A 17,962-nucleotide genomic window follows, 5' to 3' on the forward strand; every position below is an offset into this window, starting at 1 on the left:
CTGCACTATTGCGAGCTGCAAATGCCACTTCCAGCTTAGCTGTGCAGAAGAAGAACAACAAGAAGAAGAAATATCTCGAAATATGTCCGTCAGGCCCCTTCCCTTGAGCTAAATCTGCAAATATCTCGGAAACAATGCGAGCTATGGCAAAATAGTAAGAGATCTTTTTTGTAGGGAATTAAGTTTCCTACTATTTATGTTCTATGATATTTTTTGATCAGATGCGTAGTTCTCGAGATATATCAAGATATTTAAAAGTTCCGAAGCCGCACCAACATAATAGAGATACAGAAACAGCGTGGCCCCTTTCTTTGAGATAACTCTGCACTATTGCGAGCTGTAAACGCCACTTCCAGCTTAGCTGTGCAGAAGAAGAACAACAAGAAGAAGAAATATCTCGAAATATGTCCGTCAGGACCCTTCCCTTGGGATAAATCTGCAAATATCTCGGAAACGAAGCGAGCTATGGCAAAACGTTAAGAGACCTTTTTTGTAGAGAATTATGTTTCCTACAATTTATGTTCTATGATATTTTTTGATCAGATGCGTAGTTCTCGAGATATATCAAGATATTTAAAAGCTTCGAAGCTGCACCAACATAATAGAGATACAGAAACACCGTGGCCCCTTTCTTTGAGATAACTCTGCACTATTGCGAGCTGCAAATGCCACTTCCAGCTTAGCTGTGCAGAAGAAGAACAACAAGAAGAAGAAATATCTCGAAATATGTCCGTCAGGCCCCTTCCCTTGAGATAAATCTGCAAATATCTCGGAAACGAAGCGAGCTATGGCAAAATGTTAAGACACCTTTTTTGTAGAGAATTAAGTTTCCTACTTTTTATGTTCTATGATATTTTTTGATCAGATGCGTAGTTCTCGAGATATATCAAGATATTTAAAAGTTCCGAAGCCGCGCCAACATAATAGAGATACAGAAACACCGTGGCCCCTTTCTTTGAGATAACTCTGCACTATTGCGAGCTGCAAATGCCACTTCCAGCTTAGCTGTGCAGAGGAAGAACAACAAGAAGAAGAAATATCTCGAAATATGTCCGTCAGGCCCCTTCCCTTGAGATAAATCTGCAAATATCTCGGAAACGAAGCGAGCTATGGCAAAATGTTAAGAGACCTTTTTTGTAGAGAATTAAGTTTCCTACTTTTTATGTTCTATGATATTTTTTGATCAGATGCGCAGTTCTCGAGATATATCAAGATATTTAAAAGTTCCGAAGCCGCAGCAACATAATAGAGATACAGAAACACCGTGGCCCCTTTCTTTGAGATAACTCTGCACGATTGCGAGCTGCAAATGCCACTTCCAGCTTAGCTGTGCAGAAGAAGAACAACAAGAAGAAGAAATATCTCGAAATATGTCCGTCAGGCCCCTTCCCTTGAGATAAATCTGCAAATATCTCGGAAACGAAGCGAGCTACGGCAAAATGTTAAGAGACCTTTTTTGTAGAAAATTAGGTTTCCTACTTTTTACGTTCTATGATATTTTTTGATCAGATGCGTAGTTCTCGAGATATATCAAGATATTTAAAAGTTCCGAAGCCGCACAAACATAATAGAGATACAGAAACACCGTGGCCCCTTTCTTTGCGATAACTCTGCACTATTGCGAGCTGCAAATGCCACTTCCAGCTTAGCTGTGCAGAAGAAGAACAACAAGAAGAAGAAATATCTCGAAATATGTCCGTCAGGCCCCTTCATTTGAGCTAAATCTGCAAATATCTCGGAAACAATGCGAGCTATGGCAAAATAGTAAGAGATCTTTTTTGTAGGAAATTAAGTTTCCTACTATTTATGTTCTATGATATTTTTTGATCAGATGCGTAGTTCTCGAGATATATCAAGATATTTAAAAGTTCCGAAGCCGCACCAACATAATAGAGATACAGAAACAGCGTGGCCCCTTTCTTTGAGATAACTCTGCACTATTGCGAGCTGTAAATGCCACTTCCAGCTTAGCTGTGCAGAAGAAGAACAACAAGAAGAAGAAATATCTCGAAATATGTCCGTCAGGCCCCTTCCCTTGAGATATATCTGCAAATATCTCGGAAACGAAGCGAGCTATGGCAAAATGTTAAGAGACCTTTTTTGTAGAGAATTAAGTTTCCTACTTTTTATGTTCTATGATATTTTTTGATCAGATGCGTAGTTCTCGAGATATATCAAGATATTTAAAAGTTCCGAAGCCGCACCACCATAATAGAGATACAGAAACACCGTGGCCCCTTTCTTTGAGATAACTCTGCACTATTGCGAGCTGCAAATGCCACTTCCAGCTTAGCTGTGCAGAAGAAGAACAACAAGAAGAAGAAATATCTCGAAATATGTCCGTCAGGCCCCTTCCCTTGAGATAAATCTGCAAATATCTCGAAAACGAAGCGAGCTATGGCAAAATATTAAGAGACCTTATTTGTAGAGAATTAAGTTTCCCACTTTTTATGTTCTATGATATTTTTTGATCAGATGCGTAGTTCTCGAGATATATCGAGATATTTAAAAGTTCCGAAGCCGCACCAACATAATAGAGATACAGAAACACCGTGGCCCCTTTCTTTGAGATAACTCTGCACTATTGCGAGCTGCAAATGCCACTTCCAGCTTAGCTGTGCAGAAGAAGAACAACAAGAAGAAGAAATATCTCGAAATATGTCCGTCAGGCCCCTTCCCTTGAGATAAATCTGCAACTATCTCGGAAACGAAGCGAGCTATGGCAAAATGTTAAGAGACCTTTTTTGTAGAGAATTATGTTTCCTACAAGCTATGTTCTATGGTATTTTTTGATCAGAAGCGTAGTTTTCGAGATATATCGAGATATTTAAAAGTTCCGAAGCGGCACCAACATAATAGAGATACAGAAACACGTGGCCCCTTTCTTTGAGATAACTCTGCACTATTGCGAGCTGCAAATGCCACTTCCAGCTTAGCTGTGCAGAAGAAGAACAACAAGAAGAAGAAATATCTCGAAATATGTCCGTCAGGTCCCTTCCCTTGAGATAAATCTGCAAATATCTCGGAAACAATGCGAGCTATGGCAAAATGTTAAGAGACCTTATTTGTAGAGAACTAAGTTTCCTACTTTTTATGTTCTATGATATTTTTTGATCAGATGCGTAGTTCTCGAGATATATCAAGATATTTAAAAGCTCCGAAGCTGCACCAACATAATAGAGGTACAGAAACACCGTGGCCCCTTTCTTTGAGATAACTCTGCACTATTGCGAGCTGCAAATGCCACTTCCAGCTTAGCTGTGCAGAAGAAGAACAACAAGAATAAGAAATATTTCGAAATATGTCCGTCAGGCCCCTTCCCTTGAGATAAATCTGCAAATATCTCGGAAACGAAGCGAGCTACGGCAAAATGTTAAGAGACCTTTTTTGTAGAAAATTAGGTTTCCTACTTTTTATGTTCTATGATATTTTTTGATCAGATGCGTAGTTCTCGAGATATATCAAGATATTTAAAAGTTCCGAAGCCGCACAAACATAATAGAGATACAGAAACACCGTGGCCCCTTTCTTTGCGATAACTCTGCACTATTGCGAGCTGCAAATGCCACTTCCAGCTTAGCTGTGCAGAAGAAGAACAACAAGAAGAAGAAATATCTCGAAATATGTCCGTCAGGCCCCTTCCCTTGAGATAAATCTGCAAATATCTCGGAAACGAAGCGAGCTATGGCAAAATGTTAAGAGACCTTATTTGTAGAGAATTAAGTTTCCTACTTTTTATGTTCTATGATATTTTTTGATCAGATGCGTAGTTCTCGAGATCTATCGAGATATTTAAAAGTTCCGAAGCCGCACCAACATAATAGAGATACAGAAACACCGTGGCCCCTTTCTTTGAGATAACTCTGCACTATTGCGAGCTGCAAATGCCACTTCCAGCTTAGCTGTGCAGAAGAAGAACAACAAGAAGAAGAAATATCTCGAAATATGTCCGTCAGGCCCCTTCCCTTGAGATAAATCTGCAACTATCTCGGAAACGAAGCGAGCTATGGCAAAATGTTAAGAGACCTTTTTTGTAGAGAATTATGTTTCCTACAAGCTATGTTCTATGGTATTTTTTGATCAGAAGCGTAGTTTTCGAGATATATCGAGATATTTAAAAGTTCCGAAGCCGCACCAACATAATAGAGATACAGAAACACGTGGCCCTTTTCTTTGAGATAACTCTGCACTATTGCGAGCTGCAAATGCCACTTCCAGCTTAGCTGTGCAGAAGAAGAACAACAAGAAGAAGAAATATCTCGAAATATGTCCGTCAGGCCCCTTCCCTTGAGATAAATCTGCAAATATCTCGGAAACGAAGCGAGCTATGGCAAAATGTTAAGAGACCTTATTTGTAGAGAATTAAGTTTCCTACTTTTTATGTTCTATGATATTTTTTGATCAGATGCGTAGTTCTCGAGATATATCGAGATATTTAAAAGTTCCGAAGCCGCACCAACATAATAGAGATACAGAAACACCGTGGCCCCTTTCTTTGAGATAACTCTGCACTATTGCGAGCTGCAAATGCCACTTCCAGCTTAGCTGTGCAGAAGAAGAACAACAAGAAGAAGAAATATCTCGAAATATGTCCGTCAGGCCCCTTCCCTTGAGATAAATCTGCAACTATCTCGGAAACGAAGCGAGCTATGGCAAAATGTTAAGAGACCTTTTTTGTAGAGAATTATGTTTCCTACGAGCTATGTTCTATGGTATTTTTTGATCAGAAGCGTAGTTTTCGAGATATATCGAGATATTTAAAAGTTCCGAAGCCGCACCAACATAATAGAGATACAGAAACACCGTGGCCCCTTTCTTTGCGATAACTCTGCACTATTGCGAGCTGCAAATGCCACTTCCAGCTTAGCTGTGCAGAAGAAGAACAACAAGAAGAAGAAATATCTCGAAATATGTCCGTCAGGCCCCTTCCCTTGAGATAAATCTGCAAATATCTCGGAAACGAAGCGAGCTATGGCAAAATGTTAAGAGACCTTGTTTGTAGAGAATTAAGTTTCCTACTTTTTATGTTCTATGATATTTTTTGATCAGATGCGTAGTTCTCGAGATATATCGAGATATTTAAAAGTTCCGAAGCCGCACCAACATAATAGAGATACAGAAACACCGTGGCCCCTTTCTTTGAGATAACTCTGCACTATTGCGAGCTGCAAATGCCACTTCCAGCTTAGCTGTGCAGAAGAAGAACAACAAGAAGAAGAAATATCTCGAAATATGTCCGTCAGGCCCCTTCCCTTGAGATAAATCTGCAACTATCTCGGAAACGAAGCGAGCTATGGCAAAATGTTAAGAGACCTTTTTTGTAGAGAATTATGTTTCCTACAAGCTATGTTCTATGGTATTTTTTGATCAGAAGCGTAGTTTTCGAGATATATCGAGATATTTAAAAGTTCCGAAGCCGCACCAACATAATAGAGATACAGAAACACGTGGCCCTTTTCTTTGAGATAACTCCGCACTATTGCGAACTGCAAATGCCACTTCCAGCTTAGCTGTGCAGAAGAAGAACAACAAGAAGAAGAAATATCTCGAAATATGTCCGTCAGGCCCCTTCCCTTGAGATAAATCTGCAAATATCTCGGAAACGAAGCGAGCTATGGCAAAATGTTAAGAGACCTTATTTGTAGAGAATTAAGTTTCCTACTTTTTATGTTCTACGATATTTTTTGATCAGAAGCGTAGTTTTCGAGATATATCAAGATATTTAAAAGTTCCGAAGCCGCACCAACATAATAGAGATACAGAAACACCGTGGCCCCTTTCTTTGAGAAAACTCTGCACTATTGCGAGCTGCAAATGCCACTTCCAGCTTAGCTGTGCAGAAGAAGAACAACAAGAAGAAGAAATATCTCGAAATATGTCCGTTAGGCCCCTTCCCTTGAGATAAATCTGCAAATATCTCGGAAACGAAGCGAGCTATGGCAAAATGTTAAGAGACCTTTTTTGTAGAGGATTAAGTTTCCTACTTTTTATGTTGTATGATATTTTTTGATCAGATGCGTAGTTTTCGAGATATATCAAGATATTCAAAAGTTCCGAAGCCGCACCAACATAATAGAGAAACAGAAACACCGTGGCCCCTTTCTTTGAGATAACTCTGCACTATTGCGAGCTGCAATTGCCACTTCCAGCTTAGCTGTGCAGAAGAAGAACAACAAGAAGAAGAAATATCTCGAAATATGTCCGTCAGGCCCCTTCCCTTGAGCTAAATCTGCAAATATCTCGGAAACAATGCGAGCTATGGCAAAATAGTAAGAGATCTTTTTTGTAGGAAATTAAGTTTCCTACTATTTATGTTCTATGATATTTTTTGATCAGATGCGTAGTTCTCGAGATATATCAAGATATTTAAAAGTTCCGAAGCCGCACCAACATAATAGAGATACAGAAACACCGTGGCCCCTTTCTTTGAGATAACTCTGCACTATTGCGAGCTGTAAATGCCACTTCCAGCTTAGCTGTGCAGAAGAAGAACAACAAGAAGAAGAAATATCACGAAATATGTCCGTCAGGCCCCTTCCCTTGAGATAAATCTGCAAATATCTCGGAAACGAAGCGAGCTATGGCAAAATGTTAAGAGACCTTTTTTGTAGAGAATTAAGTTTCCTACTTTTTATGTTCTATGATATTTTTTGATCAGATGCGTAGTTCTCGAGATATATCAAGATATTTAAAAGTTCCGAAGCCGCACCAACATAATAGAGATACAGAAACACCGTGGCCCCTTTCTTTGAGATAACTCTGCACTGTTGCTAGCTGGAAATGCCACTTCCAGTTTAGCTGTGCAGAAGAAGAACAACAAGAAGAAGAAATATCTCGAAATATGTCCGTCAGGCGCCTTCCCTTGAGATAAATCTGCAAATATCTCGGAAACGAAGCGAGCTATGGCAAAATGTTAAGAGACCTCTTTTGTAGAGAACTATGTTTCCTACAATTTATGTTCTATGATATTTTTTGATCAGATGCGTAGTTCTCGAGATATATCAAGATATTTAAAAGTTCCGAAGCCGCACAAACATAATAGAGATACAGAAACACCGTGGCCCCTTTCTTTGCGATAACTCTGCACTATTGCGAGCTGCAAATGCCACTTCCAGCTTAGCTGTGCAGAAGGAGAACAACAAGAATAAGAAATATTTCGAAATATGTCCGTCAGGCCCCTTCCCTTGAGATAAATCTGCAAATATCTCGGAAACGAAGCGAGCTACGGCAAAATGTTACGAGACCTTTTTTGTAGAAAATTAGGTTTCCTACTTTTTATGTTCTATGATATTTTTTGATCAGATGCGTAGTTCTCGAGATATATCAAGATATTTAAAAGTTCCGAAGCCGCACAAACATAATAGAGACACAGAAACACCGTGGCCCCTTTCTTTGCGATAACTCTGCACTATTGCGAGCTGCAAATGCCACTTCCAGCTTAGCTGTGCAGAAGAAGAACAACAAGAAGAAGAAATATCTCGAAATATGTCCGTCAGGCCCCTTCCCTTGAGATAAATCTGCAAATATCTCGGAAACGAAGCGAGCTATGGCAAAATGTTAAGAGACCTTATTTGTAGAGAATTAAGTTTCCTACTTTTTATGTTCTATGATATTTTTTGATCAGATGCGTAGTTCTCGAGATATATCAAGATATTTAAAAGTTCCGAAGCCGCACCAACATAATAGAGATACAGAAACACCGTGGCCCCTTTCTTTGCGATAACTCTGCACTATTGCGAGCTGCAAATGCCACTTCCAGCTTAGCTGTGCAGAAGAAGAACAACAAGAAGAAGAAATATCTCGAAATATGTCCGTCAGGCCCCTTCCCTTGAGATAAATCTGCAAATATCTCGGAAACGAAGCGAGCTATGGCAAAATGTTAAGAGACCTTGTTTGTAGAGAATTAAGTTTCCTACTTTTTATGTTCTATGATATTTTTTGATCAGATGCGTAGTTCTCGAGATATATCGAGACATTTAAAAGTTCCGAAGCCGCACCAACATAATAGAGATACAGAAACACCGTGGCCCCTTTCTTTGAGATAACTCTGCACTATTGCGAGCTGCAAATGCCACTTCCAGCTTAGCTGTGCAGAAGAAGAACAACAAGAAGAAGAAATATCTCGAAATATGTCCGTCAGGCCCCTTCCCTTGAGATAAATCTGCAACTATCTCGGAAACGAAGCGAGCTATGGCAAAATCTTAAGAGACCTTTTTTGTAGAGAATTATGTTTCCTACAAGTTATGTTCTATGATATTTTTTGATCAGAAGCGTAGTTTTCGAGATATATCAAGATATTTAAAAGTTCCGAAGCCGCACCAACATAATAGAGATACAGAAACACCGTGGCCCCTTTCTTTGAGAAAACTCTGCACTATTGCGAGCTGCAAATGCCACTTCCAGCTTAGCTGTGCAGAAGAAGAACAACAAGAAGAAGAAATATCTCGAAATATGTCCGTTAGGCCCCTTCCCTTGAGATAAATCTGCAAATATCTCGGAAACGAAGCGAGCTATGGCAAAATGTTAAGAGACCTTTTTTGTAGAGGATTAAGTTTCCTACTTTTTATGTTGTATGATATTTTTTGATCAGATGCGTAGTTTTCGAGATATTTCAAGATATTTAAAAGTTCCGAAGCCGCACCAACATAATAGAGATACAGAAACACCGTGGCCCCTTTCTTTGAGATAACTCTGCACTATTGCGAGCTGCAAATGCCACTTCCAGCTTAGCTGTGCAGAAGAAGAACAACAAGAAGAAGAAATATCTCGAAATATGTCCGTCAGGCCCCTTCCCTTGAGCTAAATCTGCAAATATCTCGGAAACAATGCGAGCTATGGCAAAATAGTAAGAGATCTTTTTTGTAGGAAATTAAGTTTCCTACTATTTATGTTCTATGATATTTTTTGATCAGATGCGTAGTTCTCGAGATATATCAAGATATTTAAAAGTTCCGAAGCCGCACCAACATAATAGAGATACAGAAACACCGTGGCCCCTTTCTTTGAGATAACTCTGCACTATTGCGAGCTGCAAATGCCACTTCCAGCTTAGCTGTGCAGAAGAAGAACAACAAGAAGAAGAAATATCTCGAAATATGTCCGTCAGGCCCCTTCCCTTGAGCTAAATCTGCAAATATCTCGGAAACAATGCGAGCTATGGCAAAATAGTAAGAGATCTTTTTTGTAGGAAATTAAGTTTCCTACTATTTATGTTCTATGATATTTTTTGATCAGATGCGTAGTTCTCGAGATATATCAAGATATTTAAAAGTTCCGAAGCCGCACCAACATAATAGAGATACAGAAACAGCGTGGCCCCTTTCTTTGAGATAACTCTGCACTATTGCGAGCTGTAAATGCCACTTCCAGCTTAGCTGTGCAGAAGAAGAACAACAAGAATAAGAAATATTTCGAAATATGTCCGTCAGGCCCCTTCCCTTGAGATAAATCTGCAAATATCTCGGAAACGAAGCGAGCTATGGCAAAATGTTAAGAGACCTTTTTTGTAGAGGATTAAGTTTCCTACTTTTTATGTTGTATGATATTTTTTGATCAGATGCGTAGTTTTCGAGATATATCAAGATATTTAAAAGTTCCGAAGCCGCACCAACATAATAGAGATACAGAAACACCGTGGCCCCTTTCTTTGAGATAACTCTGCACTATTGCGAGCTGCAAATGCCACTTCCAGCTTAGCTGTGCAGAAGAAGAACAACAAATAGAAGAAATATCTCGAAATATGTCCGTCAGGCCCCTTCCCTTGAGATAAATCTGCAAATATCTCGGAAACGAAGCGAGCTACGGCAAAATGTTAAGAGACCTTTTTTGTAGAAAATTAGGTTTCCTACTTTTTACGTTCTATGATATTTTTTGATCAGATGCGTAGTTCTCGAGATATATCAAGATATTTAAAAGTTCCGAAGCCGCACAAACATAATAGAGATACAGAAACACCGTGGCCCCTTTCTTTGCGATAACTCTGCACTATTGCGAGCTGCAAATGCCACTTCCAGCTTAGCTGTGCAGAAGAAGAACAACAAGAAGAAGAAATATCTCGAAATATGTCCGTCAGGCCCCTTCCCTTGAGCTAAATCTGCAAATATCTCGGAAACAATGCGAGCTATGGCAAAATAGTAAGAGATCTTTTTTGTAGGAAATTAAGTTTCCTACTATTTATGTTCTATGATATTTTTTGATCAGATGCGTAGTTCTCGAGATATATCAAGATATTTAAAAGTTCCGAAGCCGCACCAACATTATAGAGATACAGAAACAGCGTGGCCCCTTTCTTTGAGATAACTCTGCACTATTGCGAGCTGTAAATGCCACTTCCAGCTTAGCTGTGCAGAAGAAGAACAACAAGAAGAAGAAATATCTCGAAATATGTCGGTCAGGCCCCTTCCCTTGAGATATATCTGCAAATATCTCGGAAACGAAGCGAGCTATGGCAAAATGTTAAGAGACCTTTTTTGTAGAGAATTAAGTTTCCTACTTTTTATGTTCTATGATATTTTTTGATCAGATGCGTAGTTCTCGAGATATATCAAGATATTTAAAAGTTCCGAAGCCGCACCACCATAATAGAGATACAGAAACACCGTGGCCCCTTTCTTTGAGATAACTCTGCACTATTGCGAGCTGCAAATGCCACTTCCAGCTTAGCTGTGCAGAGGAAGAACAACAAGAAGAAGAAATATCTCGAAATATGTCCGTCAGGCCCCTTCCCTTGAGATAAATCTGCAAATATCTCGGAAACGAAGCGAGCTATGGCAAAATGTTAAGAGACCTTTTTTGTAGAGGATTAAGTTTCCTACTTTTTATGTTGTATGATATTTTTTGATCAGATGCGTAGTTTTCGAGATATATCAAGATATTTAAAAGTTCCGAAGCCGCACCAATAATAGAGATACAGAAACACCGTGGCCCCTTTCTTTGAGATAACTTTCCACTATTGCGAGCTGTAAATGCCACTTCCAGCTGAGCTGTGCAGAAGAAGAACAACAAGAAGAAGAAATATCTCGAAATATGTCCGTCAGGCCCCTTCCCTTGAGATATATCTGCAAATATCTCGGAAACGAAGCGAGCTATGGCAAAATGTTAACAGACCTTTTTTGTAGAGAATTATGTTTCCTACAATTTATGTTCTATGATATTTTTTGATCAGATGCGTAGTTCTCGAGATATATCAAGATATTTAAAAGCTTCGAAGCTGCACCAACATAATAGAGATACAGAAACACCGTGGCCCCTTTCTTTGAGATAACTCTGCACTATTGCGAGCTGCAAATGCCACTTCCAGCTTAGCTGTGCAGAAGAAGAACAACAAGAAGAAGAAATATCTCGAAATATGTCCGTCAGGCCCCTTCCCTTGAGATAAATCTGCAAATATCTCGGAAACGAAGCGAGCTATGGCAAAATGTTAAGACACCTTTTTTGTAGAGAATTAAGTTTCCTACTTTTTATGTTCTATGATATTTTTTGATCAGATGCGTAGTTCTCGAGATATATCAAGATATTTAAAAGTTCCGAAGCCGCGCCAACATAATAGAGATACAGAAACACCGTGGCCCCTTTCTTTGAGATAACTCTGCACTATTGCGAGCTGCAAATGCCACTTCCAGCTTAGCTGTGCAGAGGAAGAACAACAAGAAGAAGAAATATCTCGAAATATGTCCGTCAGGCCCCTTCCCTTGAGATAAATCTGCAAATATCTCGGAAACGAAGCGAGCTATGGCAAAATGTTAAGAGACCTTTTTTGTAGAGAATTAAGTTTCCTACTTTTTATGTTCTATGATATTTTTTGATCAGATGCGCAGTTCTCGAGATATATCAAGATATTTAAAAGTTCCGAAGCCGCAGCAACATAATAGAGATACAGAAACACCGTGGCCCCTTTCTTTGAGATAACTCTGCACGATTGCGAGCTGCAAATGCCACTTCCAGCTTAGCTGTGCAGAAGAAGAACAACAAGAAGAAGAAATATCTCGAAATATGTCCGTCAGGCCCCTTCCCTTGAGCTAAATCTGCAAATATCTCGGAAACAATGCGAGCTATGGCAAAATAGTAAGAGATATTTTTTGTAGGAAATTAGGTTTCCTACTATTTATGTTCTATGATATTTTTTGATCAGATGCGTAGTTCTCGAGATATATCAAGATATTTAAAAGTTCCGAAGCCGCACCAACATAATAGAGATACAGAAACACCGTGGCCCCTTTCTTTGAGATAACTCTGCACTATTGCGAGCTGCAAATGCCACTTCCAGCTTAGCTGTGCAGAAGAAGAACAACAAGAAGAAGAAATATCTCGAAATATGTCCGTCAGGCCCCTTCCCTTGAGCTAAATCTGCAAATATCTCGGAAACAATGCGAGCTATGGCAAAATAGTAAGAGATCTTTTTTGTAGGAAATTAAGTTTCCTACTATTTATGTTCTATGATATTTTTTGATCAGATGCGTAGTTCTCGAGATATATCAAGATATTTAAAAGTTCCGAAGCCGCACCAACATAATAGAGATACAGAAACAGCGTGGCCCCTTTCTTTGAGATAACTCTGCACTATTGCGAGCTGTAAATGCCACTTCCAGCTTAGCTGTGCAGAAGAAGAACAACAAGAATAAGAAATATTTCGAAATATGTCCGTCAGGCCCCTTCCCTTGAGATAAATCTGCAAATATCTTGGAAACGAAGCGAGCTATGGCAAAATGTTAAGAGACCTTTTTTGTAGAGGATTAAGTTTCCTACTTTTTATGTTGTATGATATTTTTTGATCAGATGCGTAGTTTTCGAGATATATCAAGATATTTAAAAGTTCCGAAGCCGCACCAACATAATAGAGATACAGAAACACCGTGGCCCCTTTCTTTGAGATAACTCTGCACTATTGCGAGCTGCAAATGCCACTTCCAGCTTAGCTGTGCAGAAGAAGAACAACAAGAAGAAGAAATATCTCGAAATATGTCCGTCAGGCCCCTTCCCTTGAGATAAATCTGCAAATATCTCGGAAACGAAGCGAGCTACGGCAAAATGTTAAGAGACCTTTTTTGTAGAAAATTATGTTTCCTACTTTTTACGTTCTATGATATTTTTTGATCAGATGCGTAGTTCTCGAGATATATCAAGATATTTAAAAGTTCCGAAGCCGCACAAACATAATAGAGATACAGAAACACCGTGGCCCCTTTCTTTGCGATAACTCTGCACTATTGCGAGCTGCAAATGCCACTTCCAGCTTAGCTGTGCAGAAGAAGAACAACAAGAAGAAGAAATATCTCGAAATATGTCCGTCAGGCCCCTTCATTTGAGCTAAATCTGCAAATATCTCGGAAACAATGCGAGCTATGGCAAAATAGTAAGAGATCTTTTTTGTAGAAAATTAAGTTTCCTACTATTTATGTTCTATGATATTTTTTGATCAGATGCGTAGTTCTCGAGATATATCAAGATATTTAAAAGTTCCGAAGCCGCACCAACATAATAGAGATACAGAAACAGCGTGGCCCCTTTCTTTGAGATAACTCTGCACTATTGCGAGCTGTAAATGCCACTTCCAGCTTAGCTGTGCAGAAGAAGAACAACAAGAAGAAGAAATATCTCGAAATATGTCCGTCAGGCCCCTTCCCTTGAGATATATCTGCAAATATCTCGGAAACGAAGCGAGCTATGGCAAAATGTTAAGAGACCTTTTTTGTAGAGAATTAAGTTTCCTACTTTCTATGTTCTATGATATTTTTTGATCAGATGCGTAGTTCTCGAGATATATCAAGATATTTAAAAGTTCCGAAGCCGCACCACCATAATACAGATACAGAAACACCGTGGCCCCTTTCTTTGAGATAACTGTGCACTATTGCGAGCTGCAAATGCCACTTCCAGCTTAGCTGTGCAGAAGAAGAACAACAAGAAGAAGAAATATCTCGAAATATGTCCGTCAGGCCCCTTCCCTTGAGATAAATCTGCAAATATCTCGAAAACGAAGCGAGCTATGGCAAAATGTTAAGAGACCTTATTTGTAGAGAATTAAGTTTCCCACTTTTTATGTTCTATGATATTTTTTGATCAGATGCGTAGTTCTCGAGATATATCGAGATATTTAAAAGTTCCGAAGCCGCACCAACATAATAGAGATACAGAAACACCGTGGCCCCTTTCTTTGAGATAACTCTGCACTATTGCGAGCTGCAAATGCCACTTCCAGCTTAGCTGTGCAGAAGAAGAACAACAAGAAGAAGAAATATCTCGAAATATGTCCGTCAGGCCCCTTCCCTTGAGATAAATCTGCAACTATCTCGGAAACGAAGCGAGCTATGGCAAAATGTTAAGAGACCTTTTTTGTAGAGAATTATGTTTCCTACAAGCTATGTTCTATGGTATTTTTTGATCAGAAGCGTAGTTTTCGAGATATATCGAGATATTTAAAAGTTCCGAAGCGGCACCAACATAATAGAGATACAGAAACACGTGGCCCCTTTCTTTGAGATAACTCTGCACTATTGCGAGCTGCAAATGCCACTTCCAGCTTAGCTGTGCAGAAGAAGAACAACAAGAAGAAGAAATATCTCGAAATATGTCCGTCAGGTCCCTTCCCTTGAGATAAATCTGCAAATATCTCGGAAACAATGCGAGCTATGGCAAAATAGTAAGAGATCTTTTTTGTAGGAAATTAAGTTTCCTACTATTTATGTTCTATGATATTTTTTGATCAGATGCGTAGTTCTCGAGATATATCAAGATATTTAAAAGTTCCGAAGCCGCACCAACATAATAGAGATACAGAAACACCGTGGCCCCTTTCTTTGCGATAACTCTGCACTATTGCGAGCTGCAAATGCCACTTCCAGCTTAGCTGTGCAGAAGAAGAACAACAAGAAGAAGAAATATCTCGAAATATGTCCGTCAGGCCCCTTCCCTTGAGATAAATCTGCAAATATCTCGGAAACGAAGCGAGCTATGGCAAAATGTTAAGAGACCTTATTTGTAGAGAATTAAGTTTCCTACTTTTTATGTTCTATGATATTTTTTGATCAGATGCGTAGTTCTCGAGATATATCAAGATATTTAAAAGCTCCGAAGCTGCACCAACATAATAGAGGTACAGAAACACCGTGGCCCCTTTCTTTGAGATAACTCTGCACTATTGCGAGCTGCAAATGCCACTTCCAGCTTAGCTGTGCAGAAGAAGAACAACAAGAATAAGAAATATTTCGAAATATGTCCGTCAGGCCCCTTCCCTTGAGATAAATCTGCAAATATCTCGGAAACGAAGCGAGCTACGGCAAAATGTTAAGAGACCTTTTTTGTAGAAAATTAGGTTTCCTACTTTTTATGTTCTATGATATTTTTTGATCAGATGCGTAGTTCTCGAGATATATCAAGATATTTAAAAGTTCCGAAGCCGCACAAACATAATAGAGATACAGAAACACCGTGGCCCCTTTCTTTGCGATAACTCTGCACTATTGCGAGCTGCAAATGCCACTTCCAGCTTAGCTGTGCAGAAGAAGAACAACAAGAAGAAGAAATATCTCGAAATATGTCCGTCAGGCCCCTTCCCTTGAGATAAATCTGCAAATATCTCGGAAACGAAGCGAGCTATGGCAAAATGTTAAGAGACCTTATTTGTAGAGAATTAAGTTTCCTACTTTTTATGTTCTATGATATTTTTTGATCAGATGCGTAGTTCTCGAGATATATCGAGATATTTAAAAGTTCCGAAGCCGCACCAACATAATAGAGATACAGAAACACCGTGGCCCCTTTCTTTGAGATAACTCTGCACTATTGCGAGCTGCAAATGCCACTTCCAGCTTAGCTGTGCAGAAGAAGAACAACAAGAAGAAGAAATATCTCGAAATATGTCCGTCAGGCCCCTTCCCTTGAGATAAATCTGCAACTATCTCGGAAACGAAGCGAGCTATGGCAAAATGTTAAGAGACCTTTTTTGTAGAGAATTATGTTTCCTACAAGCTATGTTCTATGGTATTTTTTGATCAGAAGCGTAGTTTTCGAGATATATCGAGATATTTAAAAGTTCCGAAGCCGCACCAACATAATAGAGATACAGAAACACGTGGCCCTTTTCTTTGAGATAACTCTGCACTATTGCGAGCTGCAAATGCCACTTCCAGCTTAGCTGTGCAGAAGAAGAACAACAAGAAGAAGAAATATCTCGAAATATGTCCGTCAGGCCCCTTCCCTTGAGATAAATCTGCAAATATCTCGGAAACGAAGCGAGCTATGGCAAAATGTTAAGAGACCTTATTTGTAGAAAATTAAGTTTCCTACTTTTTATGTTCTATGATATTTTTTGATCAGATGCGTAGTTCTCGAGATATATCGAGATATTTAAAAGTTCCGAAGCCGCACCAACATAATAGAGATACAGAAACACCGTGGCCCCTTTCTTTGAGATAACTCTGCACTATTGCGAGCTGCAAATGCCACTTCCAGCTTAGCTGTGCAGAAGAAGAACAACAAGAAGAAGAAATATCTCGAAATATGTCCGTCAGGCCCCTTCCCTTGAGATAAATCTGCAAATATCTCGGAAACGAAGCGAGCTATGGCAAAATGTTAAGAGACCTTGTTTGTAGAGAATTAAGTTTCCTACTTTTTATGTTCTATGATATTTTTTGATCAGATGCGTAGTTCTCGAGATATATCGAGATATTTAAAAGTTCCGAAGCCGCACCAACATAATAGAGATACAGAAACACCGTGGCCCCTTTCTTTGAGATAACTCTGCACTATTGCGAGCTGCAAATGCCACTTCCAGCTTAGCTGTGCAGAAGAAGAACAACAAGAAGAAGAAATATCTCGAAATATGTCCGTCAGGCCCCTTCCCTTGAGATAAATCTGCAACTATCTCGGAAACGAAGCGAGCTATGGCAAAATGTTAAGAGACCTTTTTTGTAGAGAATTATGTTTCCTACAAGCTATGTTCTATGGTATTTTTTGATCAGAAGCGTAGTTTTCGAGATATATCGAGATATTTAAAAGTTCCGAAGCCGCACCAACATAATAGAGATACAGAAACACGTGGCCCTTTTCTTTGAGATAACTCTGCACTATTGCGAGCTGCAAATGCCACTTCCAGCTTAGCTGTGCAGAAGAAGAACAACAAGAAGAAGAAATATCTCGAAATATGTCCGTCAGGCCCCTTCCCTTGAGATAAATCTGCAAATATCTCGGAAACGAAGCGAGCTATGGCAAAATGTTAAGAGACCTTATTTGTAGAGAATTAAGTTTCCTACTTTTTATGTTCTACGATATTTTTTGATCAGATGCGTAGTTCTCGAGATATATCGAGATATTTAAAAGTTCCGAAGCCGCACCAACATAATAGAGATACAGAAACACCGTGGCCCCTTTCTTTGAGATAACTCTGCACTATTGCGAGCTGCAAATGCCACTTCCAGCTTAGCTGTGCAGAAGAAGAACAACAAGAAGAAGAAATATCTCGAAATATGTCCGTCAGGCCCCTTCCCTTGAGATAAATCTGCAACTATCTCGGAAACGAAGCGAGCTATGGCAAAATCTTAAGAGACCTTTTTTGTAGAGAATTATGTTTCCTACAAGTTATGTTCTATGATATTTTTTGATCAGAAGCGTAGTTTTCGAGATATATCAAGATATTTAAAAGTTCCGAAGCCGCACCAACATAATAGAGATACAGAAACACCGTGGCCCCTTTCTTTGAGAAAACTCTGCACTATTGCGAGCTGCAAATGCCACTTCCAGCTTAGCTGTGCAGAAGAAGAACAACAAGAAGAAGAAATATCTCGAAATATGTCCGTTAGGCCCCTTCCCTTGAGATAAATCTGCAAATATCTCGGAAACGAAGCGAGCTATGGCAAAATGTTAAGAGACCTTTTTTGTAGAGGATTAAGTTTCCTACTTTTTATGTTGTATGATATTTTTTGATCAGATGCGTAGTTCTCGAGATATATCAAGATATTCAAAAGTT

The sequence above is a fragment of the Osmia lignaria genome, unplaced genomic scaffold, assembly GCF_051020975.1.
Source record: "Osmia lignaria lignaria isolate PbOS001 unplaced genomic scaffold, iyOsmLign1 scaffold0003, whole genome shotgun sequence".
Classification (NCBI taxonomy): domain Eukaryota; kingdom Metazoa; phylum Arthropoda; class Insecta; order Hymenoptera; family Megachilidae; genus Osmia; species Osmia lignaria.